Below are 26931 nucleotides of genomic sequence, written 5' to 3' on the forward strand. Positions count from 1 at the left end.
CATTTATTAAAAAGTTACATTGGCCAAGTCTTCCAACTTTAAGCTTCTGAATAGAGAATTACTCTCCCAAATCAATTCCAAATTTTAACGACCCGGCCGGTCGCTTTGAGTATTTTTGCCATGTTTAATCTATTTAATACTTTACATATGTGTATTTGTGGCTACATGACTTGCCGGGGTGGTTGGTTTGGTTTCGGAAAAATTTCGGAGTGAGTTGGGATATTAAGTCCCAAGGTTAGAAGCTTAAGTTAACCAGAGTTTGAGTTTTGTATAGACGACATCGAAATAGAGTTTTGATGGTTCCAATATATTCATATGGTAATTTTGGACTTAGACGTATGTCCGGATGAGGATTTGGAGGTCTGTAGGTTGATTTGGTGCTTTTTTGGCGAAAGTTGTAGAGTTGAAAGTTTGGAAGGTTGATAGGTTTAACCAAGAGTTGACTTTGTTAATATCGGGTTTGGATTTTTTTTTCCAGGAGTTAGAGTAGGTCCGTTGTGTCATTTGGGATTTGCATGCAAAAGTTGAGGCAATTCCAAAATGTTTAGGCATGTTTGACGCAAGTTTTAAATTTGGAAATGGATTATTTCTTTAGGCTCGAATTGAGGTGTGATTCATGATTTTCATGTTGTTTTGGGTGATTTGAGGCCTCGAGTAAGTCTTTCTTATGTTTTGGGATGGGTTTGTGTGAATGGATGCGGTCCCTGGAGCCTCAGATGTGTTTCGGATGGGTTCCATACCATTTCTCAATGTTTTGGGATAGCTGATTTCTGATGTCTGGTATCTCCTTCGCGATCGCTAGAAAGAAGTCGCGATCACGAGAAGGCAGTCGCGATCGCGTAGAGTATTTATGATGGCAAGAAAATTATTCTTCTCGTTCGTGAGTTGGTGATCGCGTTCGTAATGCTTTGGAAGGTAGTGGCCTTCGCGATCGCATGTGCGGCGATGCGTCCACGTAAAAGGGAGGCTGGCTGGGGGCATCAGTCCTTAAGCCTTCGCGGTCGCGAGGGGTCGACCACATTCGTGTAGTGTCCGAAGTGTGGTGCACCTCATTTGCGACCTTAGTCTCGCGTTCGCGTAGGCCATTTTCTGGGTCGTGTGTGATTGTGCTCCGCGATCGCGACGTAGGTTCCGTGATCGCGATGAATACACATGGCAGACTATTTAACATATCATTTCGAGGGTTTTAATTATTATATCACATTTTGAGTTAGAGAGCTCGATTTTGGAGGGGACTTTTACTATTTGAATTGGGGTAAGTAGTTTTGACTCGGATTTGTTTATATTTCATTTGTGTTTTTAGCATTTAATTGGTGAAATTAAGTGAAGAAATTGGGGATTTTAGTTTTTAAAAAATCTAAATGAAATTTGATGATATAAAGGTAGATTTGAGGTCGGAATTGGATGAAATTGGTATGGTTGGACTCGTAATTGAATGGGTGTTCGAAATTTGTAAGTTTTGTTAGGTTCTGGGGTGCGAGCCCAAGGTTGACTTTTTGATTTTGATAAAGATCGAAGCTTTATTATTTGGGGTTGTTTCCTATGGTATTATTTAATGATATTAAGTTGTTTGTGACTAGATTTGAGTCGTTCGGAGGCCAATTCGCGTGGGAAGGGCTTTTTATTGTATTGATTCACGCGTTTTGAGGTAAGTAAATTTGGAATTAAGGTTAATTATCCTTAAGAAATATATAATTGAGATGTTTTGGGGGTGACACATATGCTAGGTGACGGGCGCGTGTGCATGCACCGTGGTATTCATGATCCAGGTGGATTTTAGACTATTGTGAGACTTGTTTTGCTATCATGCCTTGTTATATCTGTATTTTCTTTAGGTTTATGATTATTTGAGCTATGATTCATATTAGAAATCATGTCTAAGTTATGGGCTTATTTGGTTGAGACATAATGGGGCTATTCCTACTATTTAGAGCTATTTGCCTTAACTGTAGTTATATACTCAGTCATAATTTTTTTTTGCATGTCATATCTTAGTCTTTGTACATTATTTGTTTGTTATATCACATACTATTGTTGTTTTACATATGTGATACTGTTTGGCTTGAATTCTATAAGATTGTGAACCTTGATACATGAGAGGTTTATGACTAATGTGGGCTATAGAGTCGTTTGGTGAGTTATGTTGGATCGGGTTATACGTCGTTGATATTTGGATCAGGTTTCACCCTGCAAAGGGTTGTTATTTGGATCGGGTTGCACGCCGCAACGGATTATTATTACGATCGGGTTGCACGTCGCAATAGGCCGTATTGGATTTTGATTAGCGCTTGGGCTAGGATCTACCCCTCCGGAGTCTGATATTTGCAGTGAGCACAGGCACAGTGATATATATATATATATATACACGTGCTTGGGTTAGGGGAATTATGCCAAGCACCCGTATAGTGCTGGGTGTTGTTGTGTGTGTGATATTGAGGGGTTTTTATGCCAGGCACTGTAAGTGTACTGAGTTTGGTCATAGTTGATAATTTCACGGTGACAATATTGACTTGACATGTAGGCACAGAGATATACTTTCCTCATTCTATCTGGTAAATGAAATATTTTATCCGCGTTGGGCTTTAACTATTATACTTGAAAAGCATGTCTAAATTCTTGAAATGTGAACGAGTTGAACATGATATCATTTAGTTATTTATTTATATTGTTTCTTTTATATCCTTAGTTGTTACTAGTTATTGATATTGGTTTCTCACTGTTTCTTCTGAGCTCGTCACTGTTTTCAGCCCAAGGTTAGGTTTGTTACTTATTGAGTCATGGGGTCAGTTGTACTCATACTACACTCTGCACTTCGTGTGCAGATCCAAGTACTTTCGGACATGGTGATTGCTAGAGTTGTGTTGGTACCACCTTTTGGGAGACTACGATGTAGCTGCTATGTCATCGGCAGACCTTGAAGTTCTCTTCCATTTAATTATGTTATTACAATTCTATTGCTCGGATAGTTGTATTAAGGTTTGGACTTGTATTTTGATAATCAGTAGTGCTCATGTACTCGTCGACACCAGATCATTGAGATAGTTATAGTAGCATTACTGTTGTTTTCACAGTTATTTCATGATATTTCCGTTGTTGAGTTTATAAGTTCTGATTTATTGAAGTCATTGTTATTTTGAAATTGTTGGCTTACCTAGCAAGTAATGTTAGGCATCGTCGCGTTCTGGTGGGAGTTGGGTCGTGACAATTTGGTATCAGAGCACTAGGTTACCTAGGTCTCACGAGTCATGAGCAAGTTTAGTAGAGACTTGCGGATTGGTATGGAGACGTCTCTATTAGGAAATTTCACTTTATTGCATTCTTGTCATGCGGATTTGTTAATTTCGAAGTTCGAACCTCTATTCTTCTATTCCTCCACAGATGGTAAGGACACATTCAGCTGATCAAGCACTAGTACCACCAGTTAGGGCCGCAAGAGGTTAGGGCCAAGGTAGAGGTTGAGTTGGGGCTCGCACTGCAGGTAAAGAAGCACCTATGGAGCCTCCAGTTGCTCCAGTGGAGGAGTAGGTCTTCAGGAGGCATTGGCTCAGATCTTGAGTATGTGCAAGGTCTTGGCTCAGGCGGACATGATACCAGTTACACCAGATACCTCACAGGCTGGGTGAGGAGCCCAGACTCCCGCCGCCCGTATATTGGAGCAGCTAGCTCAGGGTTATCAGACACTTGGGGTATTACCAATTCAACCAGATATTGTTACTCGGGTCGAGATTGGTCTGCCTATGTCCAACGAGGAGAAGAAGAGGTTGGAGCAGTTTAAAAGACTTGACCCTCCCGAGTTCAGTGGAGAGAGTCAGAGGATGCTCATGGTTTTTTGGATCGGTGTCATCAGATTCTTCACACAATGGGTATTATGGACACTGGTGGGGTAGCCTACAGATGGTGTCAGACCTATGAGTCAGGTGGGCCAGTTGATGTCGCACCACTCGCATGGCATGACTTCTCAGTTCTCTTCTTAGAGAAGTTTGTTCCACAGACTCATAGAGAGGAGCTGCATAGGGAATTTGAGTAGCTAAGCCAGGGAGATATGACTATGACTCAGTATGAGATGAGATTCTCATATTTGGCTTGTTATGAAGTAGGGTTGGTTCCCACTGAGAGAGAGATGATCAGGAGGTTCATTGATGGCCTCAACTATGGTGTACATTACAGTTTGGCTTGAGAGGCCAAGAAGGATGCTAGGTTTGACCAGGTGGTTAAGATTGCTAGGCGCTTGGAGCAAGTTCGTAGGCTCGAGCGGGAGGCCAAGAGGCCCCGTGGTTTAGGTGGTTTTAGTAGTGCTTCATCTAGAGGCCAGAGAGAAAGAAAATTTTCTTCTAGTTCCACTTCTTTCTCTTTCAATTCAGAAAGACTTGTCGGAAATTATCGGTTAGGTTGGTCCGACCAAGAAAGGCATGGGACTTTTGGGCATTGCTTGGGCTGAGCGCCCTTCCTATTGGGATAGCTGCCTTAGGGATTTGCTTTCCCTTTATAATAAAAAATTTTGGCTCAGCCTGGGAAAGCACTGGCGAGTCACAACACAGTAGAGGTCGTCCTTTTAGGCCCACTCAGACGGCTCATCAGGTTCTTCGTGGTTCTTCATCTAGCCATGGTTCATACATAACTCATCCAATTCAGTCATCCTTCAGTGCACTCCCAGCTCAGAGCTCGTACCGTACTCCATCAGTTCAGGGTTCGTCAGTACCGGGTTCTTCTAGTGGATATTGTAGTCCACGAGGTCCGGTTCAGGCCTCGCAGTCATCCCTAGGTTGGGGTTGCTATGAGTGTGGGGAGTTGGGACATGTGAGGAGGTATTTCCCCCGTCTTATCAGAGGTCATGTGCAGCCGGGAGGTAAGACTATGACTTCCGTACCAGTTGCTACACCACCCACTCAGCCAGCTCGGGGTGGAGGTCGTACGGGTCGGGGTGGAGGTCGTACGGGTTGAGGTAGCCCTAGAGGCGGTGGCCAGGCCCAATGCAACGCTTTTCCCACCAGGTCAGAGGCAGTTTCTTCCAACGCCATGATCACAACTATTTCAGTGGGCCATAGGGATGCCTCAGTATTATTTGACCCTGGTTTCACTTATTCATATGTGTCATCATGATTTGCTCGTTATTTGGATATGCTTCATGATTCTTTAGTTGTGCATGCTCATGTATCTACACTAGTAGGTGATTCTATTATGGTGGACTGTGTATATCGATCGTGTGTAGTGACCATTAGGGGTTATGAGACGAGAGTTAATCTTTTACTACTTAACATGGTTGATTTTGATGTGATTTTGGGCATGAATTGGTTTCACCATATCACGTTATACTTCATTGTCACGCTAAGATCGTGATGTTAGCAATGCCGGGGTTACCGCGGTTGGAGTGGAGAGGCTCCCTGGATCATGTTCCTAGTAGGGTGATTCATATTTGAAGGCTCAACAGATAGTTTGGAAGGGATGTCTAGCATATTTGGCCTTCGTAAAGGATGTTAGTGTTGATACTTCTATCGTTGAGTCAGTTTCTCTAGTGAGGGAGTTCCCATATACATTTCCAGCAGACCTGTCAGGCATGCCACCCGATAGTGACATTGATTTTGGTATTGACCTAGTATCGGGCACTCAGCCCATCTCTATTCCACCATATCGCATGGTACCAGCAGATTTGAAAGAGTTAAAGGAACAGCTTCAGGAGTTGCCTGATAAGGGTTACATTAGACCGAGTGTCTCACCTTGGGGTGCTCCAGTCCTATTTGTGAATAAAAAAGACGGCTCTATGAGGATGTGTATTGAGTACAAGCAGTTGAACAAAGTTACATTCAAGAATAAGTACCCACTACCGCGTATTAATGACTTATTTTATCAGCTTTAGGGTGCTAGGGCGTTCTCAAAGATTGATTTGAGATCGGGGTATCTTCATTTGAAGATCCAGCCTTCAGATATTTTGAAGACGGCTTTCAGGACCCGTTATGGTCACTATGAGTTTCTAGTGATGTCGTTTGGGCTGACCAATGCCTCAGTAGCCCTTATGTACTTGATGAATAGTGTATTTCAACCCTATATTGATTCCTTCGTCATAGTATTTATTGATGACATATTGGTGTATTCACGCAGCCAGGAGGATCATGAGAAGCATCTGAGGATCGTGCTCCAAACTTTGAGGAAGAAGAAGTTATATGCTAAATTCTCCAAATATGAGTTTTGGCATGATTCGGTGGCTTTTTGGGGAATGTGGTGTCCACTAAAGGGATTAGGGTAGATCTGAACAAGATTGAGGTAGTTCAGTGTTGGCCCAGACCGTCTTCCACTACTGAGATCCGGAGTTTCCTTGGGTTGGCCAGGTATTATCGTCGTTTTGTGGAGGGATTTTCATTCGTAGCAGTCCCATTGACTTGATTGATGTAGAAAGGTGCCCAATTAAGGTGGTCTGATGAGGGTGAGAAGAGCTTTCGGAAGCTCAAGACTGCCTTGATTACATCTCCAATTCTTGTTTTGCCTTCGGGATCGGGTTCTTACACAGTTTATTGTGATTTTTCACGGATTGGAATTGGATGTGTGTTGATGCAGAAAGGTAGAGTTATTGCATATACTTCACTTCAGTTGAAACCCATTGAGAAGAACTACCGAGTACATGATTTAGAGTTGGCATCCATTGTTAACGCGCTGAAGAATTGGAGGCATTATCTTTACGGTGTGTCTTGTGAGGTGTTCCAGATCACAGGAGTCTCCAGCACTAATTCAAGAAACAGGATCCGAACTTGAGGCAACAGAAGTGGTTAAAGCTACTAAAGTACTATGATATTACCATTCTTTATCACCCGAGGAAGTCCAATGTGGTGGCCGATGCTTTGAGTAGGAAGGTTCAGAGCATGGGGAGTCTTGCTTATATTCCAATTAGGGAGAGACCATTAGCATCAGATGTTCAGGCTTTGTCCAATCAGTTTCTAATTATATTCCAATTAGGGAGAGACCATTAGCATCGGATTCTTGCTTTCGTGATTTTGCGGTCTTCTTTTCTTGAGCGCATCAAGGCACATCAGTATGATGCTCCTCACTTGCTTGTCTTAAAGGACATAGTGCAGCACGATGATTCTAAGGAGGTTACTATCGGTAATGATGGGATATTGAGTATGCAGGGTCGGATTATATGTGGATGCGTTGCTAGAGTTAATACTTGAGGAGGCTCATAGTTCACGGTATTCCATTCATTTAGGTGCCGCAAAGATGTATCAGGATTTGAGGCAGCACTATTGGTGGTATAGGATGAATACGGATATTGTTGAGTATGTTGCTCGGTGTTTGAACTGTCAGCAAGTAAAGTACAAGCATCAGAGACCCGGTGGTTTTCCTTAGAGGCTTGATATTTCTGAGTGGAAGTGGGAGCGTATCACGATGAATTTTGTAGTTGGACTTCCTCGGACCTTGAGAAGATTTGATGCAGTGTGGGTTATTATAGACAGACTGACCGAGTCTGCACACTTTATTCCAGTCATAACTACCTACTCTTCAGAACTTCTAGCTCAGATTTACATTCGTGAGATTTTTTGCCTTCATAGTGTGCCCATGTTTATTATCTCGGATCGAGGCACTCAGTTTACATCATAATTTTAGAGAGCAGTGCAACATGAGTTGGGCACACATGTCGAGCTGAGTACGGCATTTGATCCACAGACGGACGAGCATTCCAAACGCACTATTCAAATCTTGGAGGATATGTTACGTGCCTATGTTATTGGTTTTAGAGGTTCATGGGATCAGTTTCTTCCATTATTAGAATTCGCCTACAACAAAAGCTATCAATTGAGTATCCAGATGGCTCCTTACGAGGCCTTATATGAAAGGCGATGTCGTTCTCTGGTTGGATGGTTTGAGCTTAGGGAGGCTAGGTTGTTGGGCACTGATTTAGTCTGTGATGCTTTGGAGAAGGTGAAGTTGATTCAGGAGCGGCTCCGTATAGCACAATCCAGGCAGAAGAATTATGCTGAAAAGATAAGAAGGCTCATGAAAGCATATATAGTGGGTGAGAAGGTTCTACTTAAAGTTTTGCCCATGAAAGGTGTGATGAGGTTCGGAAAGAGGGGCAAGTTGAGCCCTAGGTATATTGGCCCTTTTGAGGTGCTTGAGAGAGTTGGAGAGGAGGCCTACAAACTTGCCTTGCCACCTAGTCTATCGGGAGTTCACCAAGTGTGTCATGACCCAAACCGATGGGTTGCGACGGGCACCCCGTGCCTTACTCAACCGAGCACCAATGTAACATATCTTTCTTATCATACCATCATGGGTAAATTGGCCAGAAAGGCTGTCATGATATAACCAGAATAAAATATTAGGGGATACTTGACATAGGACGACCCAACATGGAATACAAACTTATACATGTGACATACGGGCCTATAAAGCCGATATGATCATTTGTACACTTAAAACATAGGAAGACAAGGCCATACAAGTATCCATATACATGACATCTGTCTACAAGTCTCTAAGAGTACATAAATGTCATAAAGGTTGGGATAGAGCCCCGTCATACCAATCAATACATAACCAAATTATACTGACCAAATAGACAACTACGGAGCAACTAGAGTGCACCAACACCTTCTGCTGAGCTGATAGCCTACTAGGAGGACTCTCAACCTGTCTATCAGGACCTGCGGGCATGAAACACAGCATCCCCAGGAAAAAGGGACGTCAGTACAAATAAAGTACCGAGTATGTAAGGCATGAAAATAGTATATAAAAGACATAAAATAAACATGGAGTAAATAACTCAACTTGTAAGTCTGAATAACTCTATGAATCATGAAACATTTATAATGTCATGCATATATGTATAAATGTCACATCATGCATAGGTATATGTGTACCGAACATCATCAAGCCTTTGAGGGCATCCCATTATATCATCTCGGCCTTTGTGGGAAAAATCATCAACGTATACCAGTTGATCAGGTGGTGGTGCGTATATAACGCCATAACCTATCCCCACATCCCATATACATATAATATACGCGTATATAACGCCATCAGATCATGGGTCAATGTAAATATATAAATGAATGCAATGCATAATAAAGTAAGTTAATAAGATCTCTCGGATAAACTTTATCAACTTATGTATTTTTTTAAGACTCATGAACAGATAATATAATAAAAGAACACATGGGGAACTAAGAACATAGGCACTCCTAGTACTTCTATGAATAGAGCCATTAGTGAAAGTTGTACGTTTACCCGTTTCGTCTGTATCATATGGATCATGCCAAAAGGGAAGAAGGGATAGCCTTAACATACCTCAAGTCATCAATTCAACTCAACAACAAGCTTATGACAACTAGTGCGCCATCCCTATAACAAAGAAATACATGTATAACTTAGATGGCGCTAGTATATCACGGATCTCAAATGATAACTCGATTCTAAATAAAACGGGGAATATTTCCCTTGATTTTACTGCTCCCTCAAGCCTACTATAGGTGATATATGAACACCATACAATCAGCAACTCAAAAACAACCCAACTACAATTTGGGACCTTCAATACAAAAAAACCCCCAAATATACCATAACACACCCAATCAACAAGTTATCAATTAGCCTAAAATTGCAACAACGAGCGACCAGACCAATACCCTACCACATGTAGCATTTCTCCATGCCATTTATCCTAAAAAAACTCCATAAATTAGCAGCACAAGAGTCCAACACGAGTGGACTACAAAACAGTCTGCTAAAAGTGGAATAAATCGAAGTCACAGCTTCTGCTCACCGTCCCGTGAGTTCTAACTATTAGGAAATGAATTTATCAACCTTCCTTGATAATTTAAAAGATTAAATACAGAAAGTAAGCATTTTATCAACTATTAAGTACCTTCCAAAACTCAAACTACAAAGAAAAAGAGAGGCAGTATAATGATACTTACATCGTAGGGATTGTTCTAATGTTATCGCTTCTTGATTTTGTACCCGGGATCTTAATCTTGCTTGGAATTTCTTGGAACAGCCTTGGAGAGCTTGATATTGTGTTGGGGTAAGTTTTCTCTGAATATTGACGAGATATATACGGGAAAAGATCACTTATAAGCCCACTGCCTCAATTCTCCAAGCAGGTGGGTAAGCTGCCTGCTTGGCAACTTGAGCGGTACAACTTCGGACGCTTGCATCTCTCTACTCCGATATCGTATTGAAAAACGGTTTACAGCGTTGGAAACTAGATACATGGGGATTTAATTACAAATAAATATCTCCCTATAACTCTCTATATATAAAGATAAAACATCCTCGCAACCTGGCCTATAAACCTGCCAATTTCTCCGAAGTGCGGCGATGTGACTTGGTGACCCTACTTTAAAAATTCATATTTCTCTACCCCTGATATCGTATGAATAAATGGTTTGGACTGTCAGAAACTAGGTTCCAAGACCTTCATTTTTGTATGACTTATGTCTCGAATGTTAACTCTTAAAGGCTTTCGAAAATGCTGTGTAACATCATTCTCCCCTTTGGAACATCCGTCCTCGAATGTTGACTGATGCGCTTATCGTTCACATAACCTATGGCTCTTATGAATACTTAATATTGTCATTTTCCATCTAGGCAATTGTTCTGGGAGTAAATCTAAAGGCGATGGCATTCCCCCCTTTAGGCATCTTTCTTACACTATGACTTGTGATCGGAATTTTTTCCAATCTCGTAACTGTTGCTACCTTCTGTGATGCAGCATGTACGACTCTGGCCTTGTATGTATTCCTATGCGACTCTTATCTCCTTTTTCCTTAAGCTTTTAGCTAATCTCTAGGCCTCACTTTGTGAACATATACAACACTATGACAAGATGTCCCTCTAGGCACCTATAGGTGTACTGCCGTTCTTCGCTCGTTACTTTGTCGAACTTACGACTATTGCTATATCTTGTTTTATATCCTCTGTTATCTATGCTTATGGCTTTACTGCATCTAGGTAGTTCAGACTATACCATGACACTTACTTCGATTTATTATTACCGAGGTGTGCTACCCAACTCCAAGTTACTCTCTCGCTGCTTATCCTATATGTATAAATCTAAGTCCTTTAATGCTTCCTCATTACTGTTATCTTATGAATGACAACCTAATCTCATCCCATACTTTGTAACTTTTATCCATCTATTGTTGATTCACCTTAATGTTGATCTATAATCTTCCACTGATAACTTGAAACCTCTTATGTAATAGATTTTCACTAGGGCTCATGTCTCATTGGGAACATCTACAGTTATTTGCCTGATCCACCTAGGGATGATACTAAACTTCAATAACCATATTTCATTGCATCCCAACGTGATTCGTCTAATGGGGGTAGTCTGATCCCATGCAATTCATGAAATGACTTCTATTTGAATCATTATTCAATCGAAGGCCTAAATTTCATCCCCTTATCATTTATCACAATTACACCCTTATTCTACTACCAGGGTAGCATTCCCTCTTTTCTAAATTCTCCTACTCTTAAACTCATCCGAGTTCATTCAAGTTATATTGAGCTTTTTATAACTTACGGAAACCATCAACTCTCTTGTTTTGATGGGCTTAATTCCGAGGCCTTACCTATTCTTGTTACTTTGTCACTCACATTTTCTTATCCTTACTCCTATATACCTAAAACCTTGTCGCTCTAACATACTTTAGCTTGTGATCTACACATATCTATTTATACTACTCGCAACCTTCCTTTAACTTGCTAGCACCATAGATTTCCTTTCGTGCCTTCTCGGTTGTCTTTAAATGTAAGCAATTACTTTTCCTGGTCGTCCTGCCACTTAGTGCATGGATACTTGGCTTATCTTAGAACCCACGCACAACGGAAGTGTGGTGGACCCATAACCCACAGGTCCCAGGATCGAAACTTTGCTCTGATACCACTTTTGTCACGACCCAAACCGATGGTCCTTACCCAACCGAGCACCAACGTAACATATTTTTCTTATCATATCATCATGGGTAAATGAGCCAGAAGGGTCGTCATGATAGAACCAGAATAAAACATAAGGGGATACTCGACATAGGACGACCCAACATGGAATACAAACTTATACATGTGACATACGGGCCTATAAGCCCGATATGATCATTTGTACACTTAAAACATATGCCGACAAGGCCATACAAGTATCAATATACATGACATCTGTCTACAAATCTCTAAGAGTACATAAACAACATAAAATTTGGGACAGGGCCCTGCCATACCAATCAATACATGACCAAATCATACTGACCAAATAGACAACTCCGGAGCAACTGGAGTGCACCAACACTTTCTGCTGAGCTGATAGCCTACTAGGAGGACTCTCAACCTGTCTATCGGGACCTACGGGCATGAAACACAGCATCCCCAGGAAAAAGGGACGTCAATACAAATAATATACCGAGTATGTAAGGCATGAAAATAGTATATAAAAGACATTAAATAAACATGGAGTAAATAACTCAACTTGTAAGTCTGAATAACTCTATGTATCATGAAACATTTATAATGTCATGCATATGCATATAAATGTCACATCATGCATAGATATATATGTACCTAACATAATCAAGCCTTTGAGGGCATCTCATCATATCATCTCGGCCTCTGTGGGCAAATTCTTTAACGTATACCAGTTGATCAGGTGGTGGTGTGTATATAACACCATAACCTATCCCCATATCCCATATACATATAATATATGCGTATATAATATCATCTGGTCATGGGTCAATGTAAATGTATAAATGAATGCAATGCATAATAAAGTAAGTTAATAAGATCTCTCGGATAAACTTTATCAACTTATGTATTTTTTTAAGACCCATGAACAGATAATATAATAAAAGAACATAGGCAATCGTAGTACTTCTATGAATAGAGTCATTTATAAAAGTTGTGCGTTTACTCGTTTCGTTTGTATCATATGGATCATGCCAAAAGGGAAGAAGAGATAGCCTTAACATACCTCAAGTCGTCAATTCAACTCAACAACAAGCTTATGACAACTAGTGCGCCATCCCTATAACAAAGAAATACATGTACAACTTAGATGGCGCTAGAATATCACGTATCTCAAATGATAACTCGATTCTAAATAAAACGGGCAATATTTCCCCTGATTTTACTGCTCCCTCAAGCCTACTATAGGTGATATATGAACACAATACAATCATCAACTCAAAAACAACCCAACTACAATTCGGGACCTTCAATACAACAAAACCCCCAAATATACCATAATACACCCAATCAACAAGTTATCAATTAGCCTGAAATTGCAACGATGAGCGACCAGCCCACTACCCTACCACATGTAGCGTTTCTCCACATCATTTATCCTTCCAGACTCCATAAATCAGCAGCACAAGAGTCCAACACGAGTGTACTACAAAACAGTCCGCTAAAAGTGGAATAAATCGAAGTCACAGCTTCTGATCACCGTCCCGTGAGTTCTAACTATTAGGAAACGGATTAATCAACCTTCCTTGATAATTTAAAAGGTTAAATACAGAAAGTAGGCAGTTTATTAACTATTAAGTACCTTCCAAAACTCAAACTACAAAGAAAAAGAGAGGCGGTATAATGATACTTACATCGTAGGGATCGTTGTAATGTTATCGCTTTTTGATTTTGTACCCGGGATGTTAATCTTGCTTGGAATTTCTTGGAACAGCCTTGGAGAGATTGAGATTGTTTTGTGGTAAGTTTTCTCTGAATATTGACGAGATATATACGGGAAAAGATCATTTATAATCCCACTGCCTCAATTCTCCAAGCAGGTGGGTAAGCTGCCTGCTTGGCAGCTTGAGCGGTACAACTTCAAACGCTTGTATATCTATACTCCGACATCGTATTGACAAAAGGTTTACAGCATTGGAAACTAGATACATGGGGCTTTAATTAAAAATAAAGATCTCCCTGTAACTCTCTATATATTAAGAGAAAACATCCTCGCAACCTGGCCTATAAACCTGCCAGTTTCTCCGAAGTGCGGCAATGTGACTTGGCGATTCTACTTTAAAAATTTATATTTCTCTACCCCTGATGTTGTATGAATAAATGGTTTAGACCATTAGAAACTAGGTTCTAAGACCTTCATTTTTTTATGAGATATGTCCCAAAATGACATCATAAAGCTTACGAATTTAATTTCTCAAAACGGCTCATTACAAGGCAAATCTTTACTCGAGTTTTTCGTAAGTTAAATTCGATTTTTCCCAAACTTTATATTTTATATCCAAACATCATATATAGTCATATTATGACTTTACACTCATTTAAATCATGATTAACAAGTCTTATATTCATTATACGTCACTTAGGGATGCACATAATGTAATAATTATCTCATTTGTTTTTTTCCATGTCTCATTCATCTTAATTTACTTAAGACTTCGATAAACCTTCCTTATCCTTGTAGAAGAATTTCGTATTTTTTGAGCTAACATTATATAATCTTATAATGATAATTACATCTGAAGTACCGGGTGTAACAAAGTGCTTAATGTTTCAATGCTCCGAAAGTATTATGGTGATCCGTCACATATTTTGGACTTTAGAACGGTGTAGTTAGATGGGAATTTGACTTATGATGTGGAGCTGGTGGCCATTTTGGATCTGTAGGTTCGAAAGTTGAGGTCGAAAAATATAGCATCAGTGAAGGTTCATTGGAGAGGTCAGCCAGTCGAGGAGGCTATTTGGGAGACTGAACAGGAGATGCAGAGCAGATATCCTCATCTTTTTAAGACTCTAGGTATGATTCTAGACCTGTTCGACGACGAACGTTTGTTTAAGAGGGGGAGAATGTAACGACCCGGCCGATTATTTTGAGTATTTCAGTCTCGTTTCCCCTATTTAATTCTTTACATATGTGTTTTTGTGGTTACATGACTTGCCAGGGTAGTTGGTTTGGTATTGGGGAAATTTTAGAGTAAGTTGGGACACTTAGTCCCAAGGTTGGAAGCTTAAGTTGAAAGGATTGTCCGGAGTTTGAATTTTGTGTAGACGACTCTGGAATAAAGTTTTGATGGTTACAATAGCTATGTATGGTGATTTTGGACTTAGGTGTATGTCCGGATGCGGATTTGAATGTCACGACCCAAAACTCACTATAGGCCGTGATGACGCCCAACGCCTCTGTTAGGCAAGCCAACTCTGAACTATCGATTTAATTATAAATTTTATTATTTCCGAAATCGTAACTCTTTATTAGACGAATAAATCAACGCATAAAAATCATGGTAATTTACAATTTTTTTAATGGAATAGATAATATAAATGTGTAAATGCTAAGCAGAATCTCAATAACTCCTAGAACATCCCAAAATTCGGTGTCACAAGTGCATGAGCCTTTTCTAAGGAGTATGATAATAATACAACATCTGTCTAGAATGTAAATGAGACAGGATAAAATAAATAGTACGATGGTGACTCAGTAGACTGCGATGCGTAGCCTGGAATACAGCTTACATAAAGTCTCCTCAATAGTTGCGCCTACGCGCCAAGATAATCACCAAATGAACCTGTCATATCCTACACATTTAGTGCAGAAGTGTAGCATGAGTACGTAAATCAACGCGTACCTAGTAATTATCTAGCCTAACCTTAGATAAGTAGTGACGAGGGGTCGACATCGACACTTACTAGAGGTCCAATAAAGCAATATGATAAATCATAAGCAGATATAAAGCACAACAATAATAATGGGGTAAAATTGTAAGTTACATAATCTTCCAAAAATGTTTCTTTTAAAGATATAGATTTCTGGGTCTCGTATTCTATCTCAACAACTCAGATGTATCAAGTGCCAGTATCGAACGGATAAAGAAATACCATATACCTTGCCGGGCATCAGTGGGAGGACAATCTCGTGAATATTCGGTCTGCTAGCGATATAACGCATGATTATGCTGAGGTTATTCGGCCCAATCCAGAATAATGTGTACACTGCCGAGGGTTGAGCGGTACGAACTAGAGATGCATCTATTATACAGTCAAGGCAGTCGGCCCACTCCACAAGAAAGAAAGGAAATTATCAAATTACGAGGCACGTGCTTACAATACAGTACATGGGCACAGTAATAAATATACCCCTTTATATTTATCAAATATCTTGGCAACAACTCAAGGTGATAAAGCTCGGCCTAATATATTTATATGTTTCTAAATCAATTTCAGTTAAAATTTTCAATTAATTAAGCTAGCAAAATGAGTCCAAACAATTCATATATTACATGATAAAGTCCTAAGTCTACCCGGACATAAACATGGTTTAGCTACGTACGGACTCTCGTCATCTCGTGCGTACGTAACACCCACAACTAGTTGCATATAACAATAAAGATCACCTAGAGGGTAGTTTCCTCCTTACAAGGTTAGACAAGAGACTTACCTCACTCTGAAGTTTCATAACCGGCTCCAACGTCACTCTAACACTCAACTCCAAGCCAAACGTTCCAAAACTAGTCAAACGTGAAAATCAATCAAAATATACTCCAATGCTTACAATTTAATAATTTATAACAATCCCCAACTCCGCTCGAAAAGTCAATAAAATCAACCCTCAAGCTCACGTGCTCGGATTCTAAAGTTTTTCGAAGATAAACTTTACCCATAATATTACGAACCCAAATATATGATTTATTCCCAATTCCATATCCAATTTCGTGGTAAAAATTCAAAAATACCAAATTTCTAGGTTTTCTCTTAAAATCCCACAATTTTCCATGTTTAAATCCACATATAATCCATGTATTTCACTAACATTATATGGGAATTGCTTACCTTGCAATAGTTGATGAAAATCTCCCCTTGAAACTCTTCAAAACTCGCCCAAGCCAAGAGAGAATGAAATAAAATGGGCCAAATCCCGTATAAAAATAAAGTCTGCCCAGCGTTGCCTTGCATCTGCGGTCCCATGGTCGCTTCTGCGGCATGAAGCTCGCACCTGCGAGAATCCAGCCAAGGTCACCAACCGCATCTGCGGTCCCTCCAGCACTTCTGCGCCCACGCTTCTGTGATGCCTTATCCACAGGTGCGGTTCCGTTTCTGCGAAAACTCGGCCGCATCAACGGTCCCATCCTTTCCCCCAGCAAATCTGCTTTTGCACTTTAATTTCCTCTTCCGCAATCACGCAGGTGCAGAAAACATCTTCGCACTTGTGACCTCAGTCCAGCCCTGCCCTGGTCGCTTTTGCGAGCCACTGCCCCGCTTTTGCGATACCGTACATGTGGTCCTTCATGCGCAGGTGCGAAAACACCAGCAAAACAGAGTTTCTAGCTTTTTCTCAAGTCCAAAATTTGATCTGTTGATCACCCGGAATCCACCTAAGGCCCCCGGGACCTCAATCACATATACCAACGCGCCCCAAAATACGATACAGACTTATTCGAAGCCTTAAATCACGTCAAACAACATCAAAAATATGAATTGATGATCAAAACCTTTCTTTAAACTTTCAAACTTCGTTGAACGCGTCCAAATTATACTTAAACATCTCGGAATGATGTCAAATTTTGCATGCAAGTCAAAAATCACGATACAAACCTATTCCAAGGCTCGGAACCTCAAACGGATGTCGATAACATCAAAATCCACTTCAAACCAAACTTAATAAATTCTAAAACCTTCAAAATGCCCACTTTACACAATGAGCGCTGAAATGCTCCCGGGTGGTCCGATACTCAACCCGAACATACGCCCAAGTCCGAAATCATCATACGAACTTATTGAAACCTTCAAATCCTGATTTCGAGATCGATTACTCAAAATTCAAACCTTAGATAATTCTTCCAACTTAAAGCTTCCAAATTTAAAATTTTCTTTCCAAATCGACTCTGAACTTTCCGAAATTCAATTCTGACCACACGCACAAGTCATAATACCTGAAGTGAAGCTACTCAAGGCCTCAAACTACTGGATGATGTGCTTGAGCTCAAAACGACTAGTCGGGTCATTACATTGGAGGTTTGTAGGTTGATTTGGTACTTTTTGGCGAAAGTTTGAGAGTTGAAGGTTTAGAAGGTTGATAGGTTTGACCGAAAATTGACCTTGTTAATATTGGGTTCGGATTTTGGTTCTTGGAGTATTTGTTGATATAGTATTCAAATTTTAGTTCCGGGAGTTGGAGTAAGTCCTTTGTGTCATTTGGGACTTGCATGTAAAATTTGAGGTCATTCTGAGGTGTTTAGGCATATTCGGCGTAAGTTTTGAATTTAAAAAGTTGGATTGGTTCCTTATGCTTGAATTGAGGTGCGATTTGTGGTTTTGATATTGTTTTCGGTGATTAGAGGCCTCGAGTAATTCATTATTATGTTTTGGGATTGGTTGGTGTAATTGGACGAGGTCCCGAGGGCCTCGAGTATGTTTCGAATGGGTTTCGTACTATTTTTCCATGTTTTGGCATAGCTAATTTCTGATGTCTCTTTTTCTCCTTCGTAATTGCGAGAAGGCAGTCGCGATCGCGTAGAGTATTTATTATGGCAGGCAAATTGTTCTTCGCGTTCGCGAGTTGGTGATCGCGTTCGCGAGTTGGTGATCGCATTCGCGATGCTTTGGAAGGTAGTAGCCTTCGCGACCGCGTGTGTGGCGATGAGTTCGCGTAGAAGGGAGGCCTGATGGGGGCATCAGGCCTTATGCCTTCGCGGTCGCAAGGAGTAAACCACGTTCACATAGTGTAAGGAGTGTGGTACACCGTGTTCGCGACCTTAGTCTCGCGTTCGTGTAGGCCATTTTCTGAGCCGTGTGTGATTGTGCTTCGCGATCGTGATGTAGGTCCCGCGATCGCGATGAATACACCTGTGCAGACTATTTAACATATCATTTCGAGGGTTTTGGTTACTATATGACACTTTGAGTTAGAGAGCTAGGTTTTGGGCGATTTTGGAGAGGATTTTCACGATTTGGATTAGGGTAAGTATTTTTTGACTCGGATTTGTTTATATTCCATGATTCCATCCTTGCTTTTAGCATTTAATTGATGAAATTAAGTGAAAAATTTGGAGATTTTAGTAAAAAAAATTCTAAATGAAATTTGGTAATTTGAAGGTCGATTTGAGGTCGGAATTAGATGAAATTGGTATGTTTGGACTCGTATTTGAATGGGTGTTTGAAATTCGTAAATTTTGTCGGGTTCTGGGGTGCGAGCCCGGGGTTGACTTTTTGGGTTGACGTTTTGATTTTGATAAAGATTGAAATATTATTGTTTGGAGTTATTTCCTACGGCATTATTTGATGATATTAAGTTGTTTGTGACTAGATTCGAGTCGGTCGGAGGCCGATTCGTGTAGGAAGGTCTTTTTGGAGTATTGATTCGCACGTTTTGAGGTAAGTAACCTATCTAAACTTAGATTTAAGGGTAATTATCCCTGAGAACTGCATAATGGAGATGTTTTTGGGGTGACGCACTTGCTAAGTGACGAACGCATATGCGTGCAACGGGGTATTCATGATCGGGGTGGATTTTAGACTATTGTGAGACTTGTTTTGTTGTCATGCCTTGTTATATCCATGTTTTCTTTAGTAGGATTATTTGAGCTATTATTTATGTTAGAAATCATGTCTAGACTATGTGTTTATTTGATTGAGACATAATAGGGTTATTCCTGCTGCTTTGAGTTGTTTATGTAGTTATATACTTAGTCATAATTCTTCATTTGCATGTCATATCTCAGTCTTTGTACATTATTTGTTTGTTACATCATATATTGTTGTTATTTTTAATATGTTATATTGTTTGGGATGAGTTCTATGATATTGTGAGACCTGAGACTTGAGAGGTTTATGACTGATGTGGGCCATAGAGTCGTGTGGTGAGTTATATTGGATCGAGTTGCATGCCGCAACAGATTGATATTTGGATCGGGTTACATGCCGCAACGGGTTGTTATTCAGATTGGGTTGCACGCTGTAACGGATTATTATTAGGATCGGGTTGCATGCCGCAACAAGTCATATTGGCTTTTGATTAGCGCTTGGGCCAGGATCCGCCCCACCGGAGTCTGATATTTACAGTTAGCACGGGCATAGTGTATATATATATATATATATATATATATATATATATATATATATATATATATATATATATACACACACACACACGCGCGCGCGCGCGCGCGTTCTTTGGTGAGGGGCACTTATGCCAGGCACCCGTACAGTGTTGAGTGGTGTTGTGTCTGTGATATTTAGGGGTTTTTATGCCAGGCACCGTGAGTGTACTGAGTGTGGTCATACTTGATAGTTTCACGGTGACGATATTGACTTAAAATGTATATTTGACATGTAGGTACAGAGATGTACTTTCCTCATGCTATCTGATAAATGAAATATTTTATATGTATTGGTGTTTAACTGTTATACTTGGAAAGCATGTCTAAATTCCTAAAATGTGAACGAGCTGAACATGATATCATAGAGTTATTTATTTATATTGTTTCCTTTATATCATGAGTTGTTACTAGTTATTGATATTGGTTTTTGAGTATTTTTTTATGAGCTCGTCACTGTTTTCAGCCCAAGGTTAAGTTTATTACTTAGTGAGTCATGGAGTCGATTATACTCATACTACACTCTACACTTCGTGTACAGATTCAGGTACTTTCGGGCGTGGTGATTGCTAGAGTTGTGTTGGTACCAGCGTTTGGGAGACTATGATGTAGCTGCTACTGTCGTCCGCAGACCTTGAAGTTCTCTTTTATTTATTTCTATTATTACTGTTTTATAATACAGACAGTTGTATTGAGGATTGACCTTGTATTTTGATATTCAGTAGTGCTCATGTACTCGTCGACACCGGATCATTGGGATGGTTGTAGTAGCATTACTGTTGTTTTTCCAGTTATTTCATGATATTTCCGCTGTTGAGTTTATTAAATTCTGATTTATTGAAGTCGTTGTTATTGTAAAACTGCTAGCTTGCCTAGCAAGTAGTGTTAGGCGTTGTCACGGTTCCAGTGGGAGTTGGGTCGTAACAGAACATCTCGTAAATCGAAATCAACCACATACGCGAGTCATAATGCATAATGTAAAGCTACTCAAGGTCTCAAATTATCGAACGAAGTGCTAAAGCTCAAAATAATCGGTCGAGTCGTTACAATCATCATGAGTAAAAATATAAAGATAAATAAATAAAAAGGAGAAGTTCTTACATGATAGTAATGAGAATCCTCAATTTTATAAGAATCAATAACTTTTTCCTGCACTATATTCATTAAGAAGAAAACATAATTAAAAGCACAAATAGAAAACACAAAATCTTAAATCATATTTCTTCAGCTTCATTCTAATATAGATTTTGAAAGCCAATATATTGAACGAAGAACTTGAATTGGGAAATTTATGAGAAATTGAGGAAAATAGAGCAAATTAGCAGGATATAGACAATACATAAATACTAAAAAAGAGGATCAGTTCAAGCAATTCGTAAATTAAGCCCGAGACAAAAGAACATTATTGTTACTTTGAGAAATTCATAAATTGGTCTTCATTGGCTCCGAATGCTCTAAAATCTCGGTTCTCCAATAAGAAAACTAAATACTTATCAAATTGTCCTGATGAAAAAGTCAATATCACTATAAAAATTAATTCAATTGGTTAATGAGATTTAAGGATTTGACAAAAAAATTATTAAATAAAAATAAAGATTAAAGATTCAAATTGAATCATCTACTTCAGATTCAAGTTAAAGATGCAAAGAAAGGCGGATAGAGCACGCCATGCATCTATTTATTACAAAAATCGATGCTAATGCAATAAGAACAGTAAGGAAGATAATATGTAATATTTGGTAGTCAAGAGAGCAACATTTTCTAGAGCTAAATAGGGCATCACTTCGGAACAAGTCAAGTTTATAGTAAATTCGTGTCATTAAAATTCCAGTAATTACCTCAAATAACGGGAAGAAATCATTTTCACCATAATTTGTTTTAAAAAAGAAGACATTGCAATACACGGATCTGGCACTATTTTTGCACTATAATCACAAAAGTAAAAACAGAAATTAAACAACAACAACAACAACAACAATAATAATAATAATAATAATAATAATAATAATAAATAACGACAATAGAAGGGAAACGTACAAAAAGGACAGCAAGATGAGCATAGATAATTCCTTGAGAATGGATCATTAGAAAATTTGTGTGGGTTGTCAATGATCTGAGGATTAAATAACGGAAAGAAAGGTAGATGAAAAGATAGAGTAAGTCTACAGAATAAGAATGCATTTAAAGTAACACAATTTACAATAAAATAACTTAAAACATTCACACAAAGCAACAATATTAGCATGCAAAGTCTGAGCTCACTAAATGTTGCATTAATGAATTGAATGTGCACCAACTGTTTTCAGAACTTTGCATTGAACCGGGAGAACATTAACATCAAAATTGTAGCTTATTGAATATTGCATTAAGAGCATGCACAACTCCTTGTTAGGGTTTTGCCCTTAATTTCTAATCTACTAGGACTTTCTTTCTTGAAAGAAGGGAAAAAGAATCATAAAAGAAATAAATCTCCTTCATATGCCTTATTCTTTTCTTGGAGGAAAAGTCCTGAACATCTGTAAATTGAGGATCTCTGCTTCTCATAACAACAAGAACAACAACAACATCCATAATGTTGTCATTAAACGAGTCTTATTTAGAGGGAGAACTTATCTCTCGGTAAGTTTTTTTTTTTTTAAATATTAGTAGATTGATGTAGGTCAATTAACCAAAATCATATTACAGTATATTTTGCTTCTTTTAGTATAATCTCTTTGTCGTCTGATTTATCGTCGCCTGTTTGCATTGTTAGATTCTGTATGACGCCTTGTTATTTCGATTCCAACAAGTGGTATCTGATGGTAGGCTATAATTGCGTATTTTAGTCATTTATTGCACTCTAATTCTCTGCACTTTATTCGTGTTGAGCTTTAATCGGTAGTGTTTTGCACTTATTATGTATTTTATGCCTTGTAGGAGTGATTCCGAGCTATGTAGATGTTATGGAATGAATTCGAGTGATTTGGAGTTTTGAAATCTGAGTAAAAGCCCAAGAGATTAAGCCGAGATCATGTTCGGGGGTCGAGGACCAAGTCTGGATGTCAAAAATCGAAGTTTGGTCCGTACTCTGAGAATTCCCCACTGTCGCGACGCGTGGGGTGGCGCGTGGGGCGCCGCACTTGTGCAATCCTCTATTGTCTGTCATAAATTAGCTCTCTGGATTTCTCCACTAATGCCCCGCATGGCGCGTCGCCCCATGCGGCGCACCTGTGCAATGTTTACAAAGTTATTTTCCTATTTCGGTTAGGAGAAGGTGATTTCGTCTGTGCCCGATCCTACTTGTTATAAATATATGGGAAAATATTATTTTCTGGACTTTTGACACATATTCGACCTGAGGAGCTGGAAGAACACGAGCACAAGCATTTCATCATTCCTTCCTCACTCAAGACACTATTTCTTAGTTAATTTTAGTTAGAAATCATATAAATCTCAATTGTTGATCATCTTGGATAGCAACCTAGCTAGAAACTACGAGAATATTATTTAAATCCAATCCATATGGATATGATATTATACTATACTATATTTGATTAGCGAGCATAATTTAGGTGTGTGTTTCGAGCTCGTCAAATTTTGGCGTCGTTGCCGGGGATTGGCAATCAACAGTGTTTGAAATAGTTTGTAGTGCTAATTCAGGAATTTTTCTTTATATTTTATTTTATTTTATTTTTCTCTTTTTACGTTTGGTGTTCTTTGACTATGCGCAGGTTACAGGTTGAGGTTGGTGCATGACTTGAACTTTTGCGAAGGAAGTGCTACCATACGATCCAGAGATAGAAAAACAAATGCGACAGTCGAGGAAGGAAAGAAATCTCACCGAGACATCAAAAAAGGTTGGGCAATCCTCAACCAAAGAAACTATAGCTGGAAACGGTGATGATAATGTAGATTTGGTTGCAAGAGAAGCAGCCCAACGAAGAGAACAAGCTACACGGGATGCTAAGGAAGCAGCTATCAAAGATGCACAGATTATCTACGAAGAAGAGAGAGGTTGAAGAATTGCTCAAAATCAACCCTTTGGTGCAGACCAGTTCGGAAATATAGCTCTCATGCCTGGGAGACCACTTGGCGATTATGCTAGACCGGTCTACAATCAAGGTTTATCAAGTGTTAGACCACCTCCAATTGCAGTGAACAATTTCGAGTTGAAGCAAGTATTGCTTCAAACCCTTTATAATTGTTGTCTTCATAGAGAAGCCAAACGAAAATCCAAACACTCATCTAATGGACATCGAGGAGATTATGAATGCCTTTCAATATAATGGGGTGTCACAAGATGCGGTGTACTTAAGGGCATTCCCCTTTTCACTTAAAGATGATGCTAAGGAGTGGCTTCGAAGCTTGCCCAGTGGCTCGATTAGAACTTGGGAGGAGATGACCAGAAAATTCCTTGATAAATATTTCTCCTCGGCTAAGACGGGCAAGATTAGAAGAGAAATCTATAACTTCTGCCAGAAAGAGACTGAAACTGTTTTTGAAGCATGGGAGAGGTTTAAGGAGATAGTTAGAAAGTGTCAACATAGCGGAATTGAACTCTAGATACAACTCTAGGATTTTTGGGAAGGATTGACACCGGCCTCGTATAGAACATTGAGCAATGCAGTTGGAGGCCCGGTTATGAAGAAGACTCCAGAGGAGATAGTTACAATTCTTGATGAGTTATCTAAAGATGCTAATGAGCCTCACGTAGCTTGTGATATATGTGGAAGAGGACACCCTACTCATGAGTATCAAGCCTCAACTGAGGAAGTGAATGCAGTGGGAAATTATAATATAATGGGTCAGAGGCACCCCGATTTTTCATGGAGTTCACCTTGGGATACTACAAATGCATGGCAACAAAAAAACCCCATACCTCAAGGACAAGGAGCTCCTGGTTTTATGAATCAACAGAGGCAACAATTTCATCCTCAACATCCCATTCAGTCTGGTATAGAAGATCTCAAGAAGGCCTTCATTCTGAAAACTGATAAGAGACTTGAAGTTCATAGCTCATCTATACGGGAACATGGAGCAGCTATCAAAGAATTGGGCACGGATTTTGAAACCTGGAAAGACAGGTTGGGAAGCTAGCGACTCTATTGTCTGAGAGGATTCCAGGAATTTTCCCCGTTGATACTAAGAGAAACCCCAAAGAAACAGTGAATACTGTAACTCTGAGAAGTGGGCAATTGTTGAAAGATCACACCCCAATCCAAAATGATGTGAGACTTGAAAAAGAAAGTGGGGAGCAACTGGAAAGTGAAGTTGATAAGAAGAAGAAAGGCCAGATGAAAGCTGAGAAGAAGAAGAAGAAGAAGAAGAAGAAGAAGAAAAAGAAGAAGAAAAAGAAGAAGAAGAAGAAGAAAGAAGAAAACTCGAGAAGGGGGGACCCTGAAGAGAGCAAGCATATTCTTGCGCTACCTTTCCCTCAAAAGTTATGTAGAGAAAAGCTAGATAAGCAGTTTGGGAGATTTCTGGATATGCTGAAACAGATTCATGTAAACTTACCATTCACAGAAGTGCTACCTTTCCCTCAAAAGTTATGTAGAGAAAAGCTAGATAAGCAGTTTGGGAGATTTCTGGATATGCTGAAACAGGTTCATGTAAACTTACCATTCACAGAAGTGCTCTCACAAATGCCTGCTTACGCCAAATTATTGAAGGAGATCCTTACAAAGAAGAGGAAGATCGAGGAGACCTCAATGGTCAAGATGACAAAGCATTGCAGTGCAATATTGCAAAATAAATTCCCACAAAAGTATGGAGATCCGGGGAGTTTTACTATACCTTGCTCTGTACGAACTATTCATTTTGATAAATTATTATGTGATTCTGGTGCCTCAATTAATCTAATGCCTCTATCTATTTACAGGAAACTGGAGAAGGAGATTGGAGAGATAAGGTCTGCACCAATATCGTTGCAGCTGGCAGACCAAACGACTTTAATACCCTAGGGGATAGTGGAAGATGTGTTAGTTCGGATGGATAAGTTTGTATTTCCTGTGGATTTTACAGTGGTGAATATGGAGGAGAACAAGGAGGTCCCCCTTATCCTCGGAAGACCATTCTTAGCAACGGGTGGAGCAATATTAGATATACATGAGAGAAAACTCATGCTTAGAGTGGGTGAATAGACTGTGACTTTTGAGATGAATATAGAAAAGGGGGTGCCAAAAGGAAAACCAGTTGCGAGTGTTGAGTGGAAAGTGAAGAGCTAGAAAGAGAAGGCTGTAGTGAGCGATAAATATAAGTGTGGGATGTAACCCAAGAAGGCTGAGAAGAAGTTGTCTGCATGGATGTGCGCATTAGTTCGAATGCGAGGAATGGAGCCCGACTTCGACTCAGACCCCGACTAGATGTTCAAGGAAGTTTCCTTTACCTTATGCTTTTTAATTGTGTGTCACGGAGATATGCCACAACTTAAAGTGTGGGGTGGGAGATATTTGCATGTATGTATGTATATTAGTTTTCTTTTTGTTAGTTGTAGTAGTTGAAATAAAAACATAAAAATTTTAAAATTTTCTATTTTTCCCGACGATGGATATCATCGACTGGGTTTTTGAGGGATTAAAGTTGAAAGAAAAAATTTAAAAGATTTTCTTTTGTTAGGTAGTGTAATAATTTCCCCTTGGTTTTGCTTTGTGCCACGGTTCTTTTCCAAGGATTTTGTTTGAACCGGGTGTAGTTAATTTTTATTTTTTAGGAGTAGGAAATCTTGTGCGGTGAATTGAATTGAAAGCAATATCTCTTAACTTTATTATACCTTGAGAATAGTGAGTTCTTTAGTTATGACGCTTAGGCTCAGTTTTTGACTCTTGTATAAGTACCTTAAAGTGTATGATCTTAACTTTACTTAACTACTTTGACTAGAGTGTCTTGATAGTCCAATCTTAAGTGAGTTATGTGCCAT

General features: G+C 39.5%; 1 long non-coding RNA gene and 1 other non-coding gene across 2 annotated transcripts; both read right to left on the minus strand.

Annotated features, from left to right (window-relative positions):
- Positions 1-15277: 15277 nt before the first annotated feature.
- On the minus strand, positions 15278-22221 carry LOC138894955 (uncharacterized). Its single transcript, XR_011409144.1, has 3 exons — positions 22074-22221; positions 21138-21190; positions 15278-15522 (listed from the first exon to the last, which is right to left on the minus strand). It is a non-coding gene; the product is annotated as an uncharacterized lncRNA (long non-coding RNA).
- Positions 22222-24461: 2240 nt separating this feature from the next.
- On the minus strand, positions 24462-24568 carry LOC117280054 (small nucleolar RNA R71). The gene has a single exon (XR_004510516.1). It is a non-coding gene; the product is annotated as a small nucleolar RNA R71 (small nucleolar RNA).
- Between the last annotated feature and the right edge of the window lie 2363 nt (positions 24569-26931).

This window comes from Nicotiana tomentosiformis, chromosome 6 (assembly GCF_000390325.3).
Source record: "Nicotiana tomentosiformis chromosome 6, ASM39032v3, whole genome shotgun sequence".
Taxonomy (NCBI): Eukaryota; Viridiplantae; Streptophyta; class Magnoliopsida; order Solanales; family Solanaceae; genus Nicotiana; species Nicotiana tomentosiformis.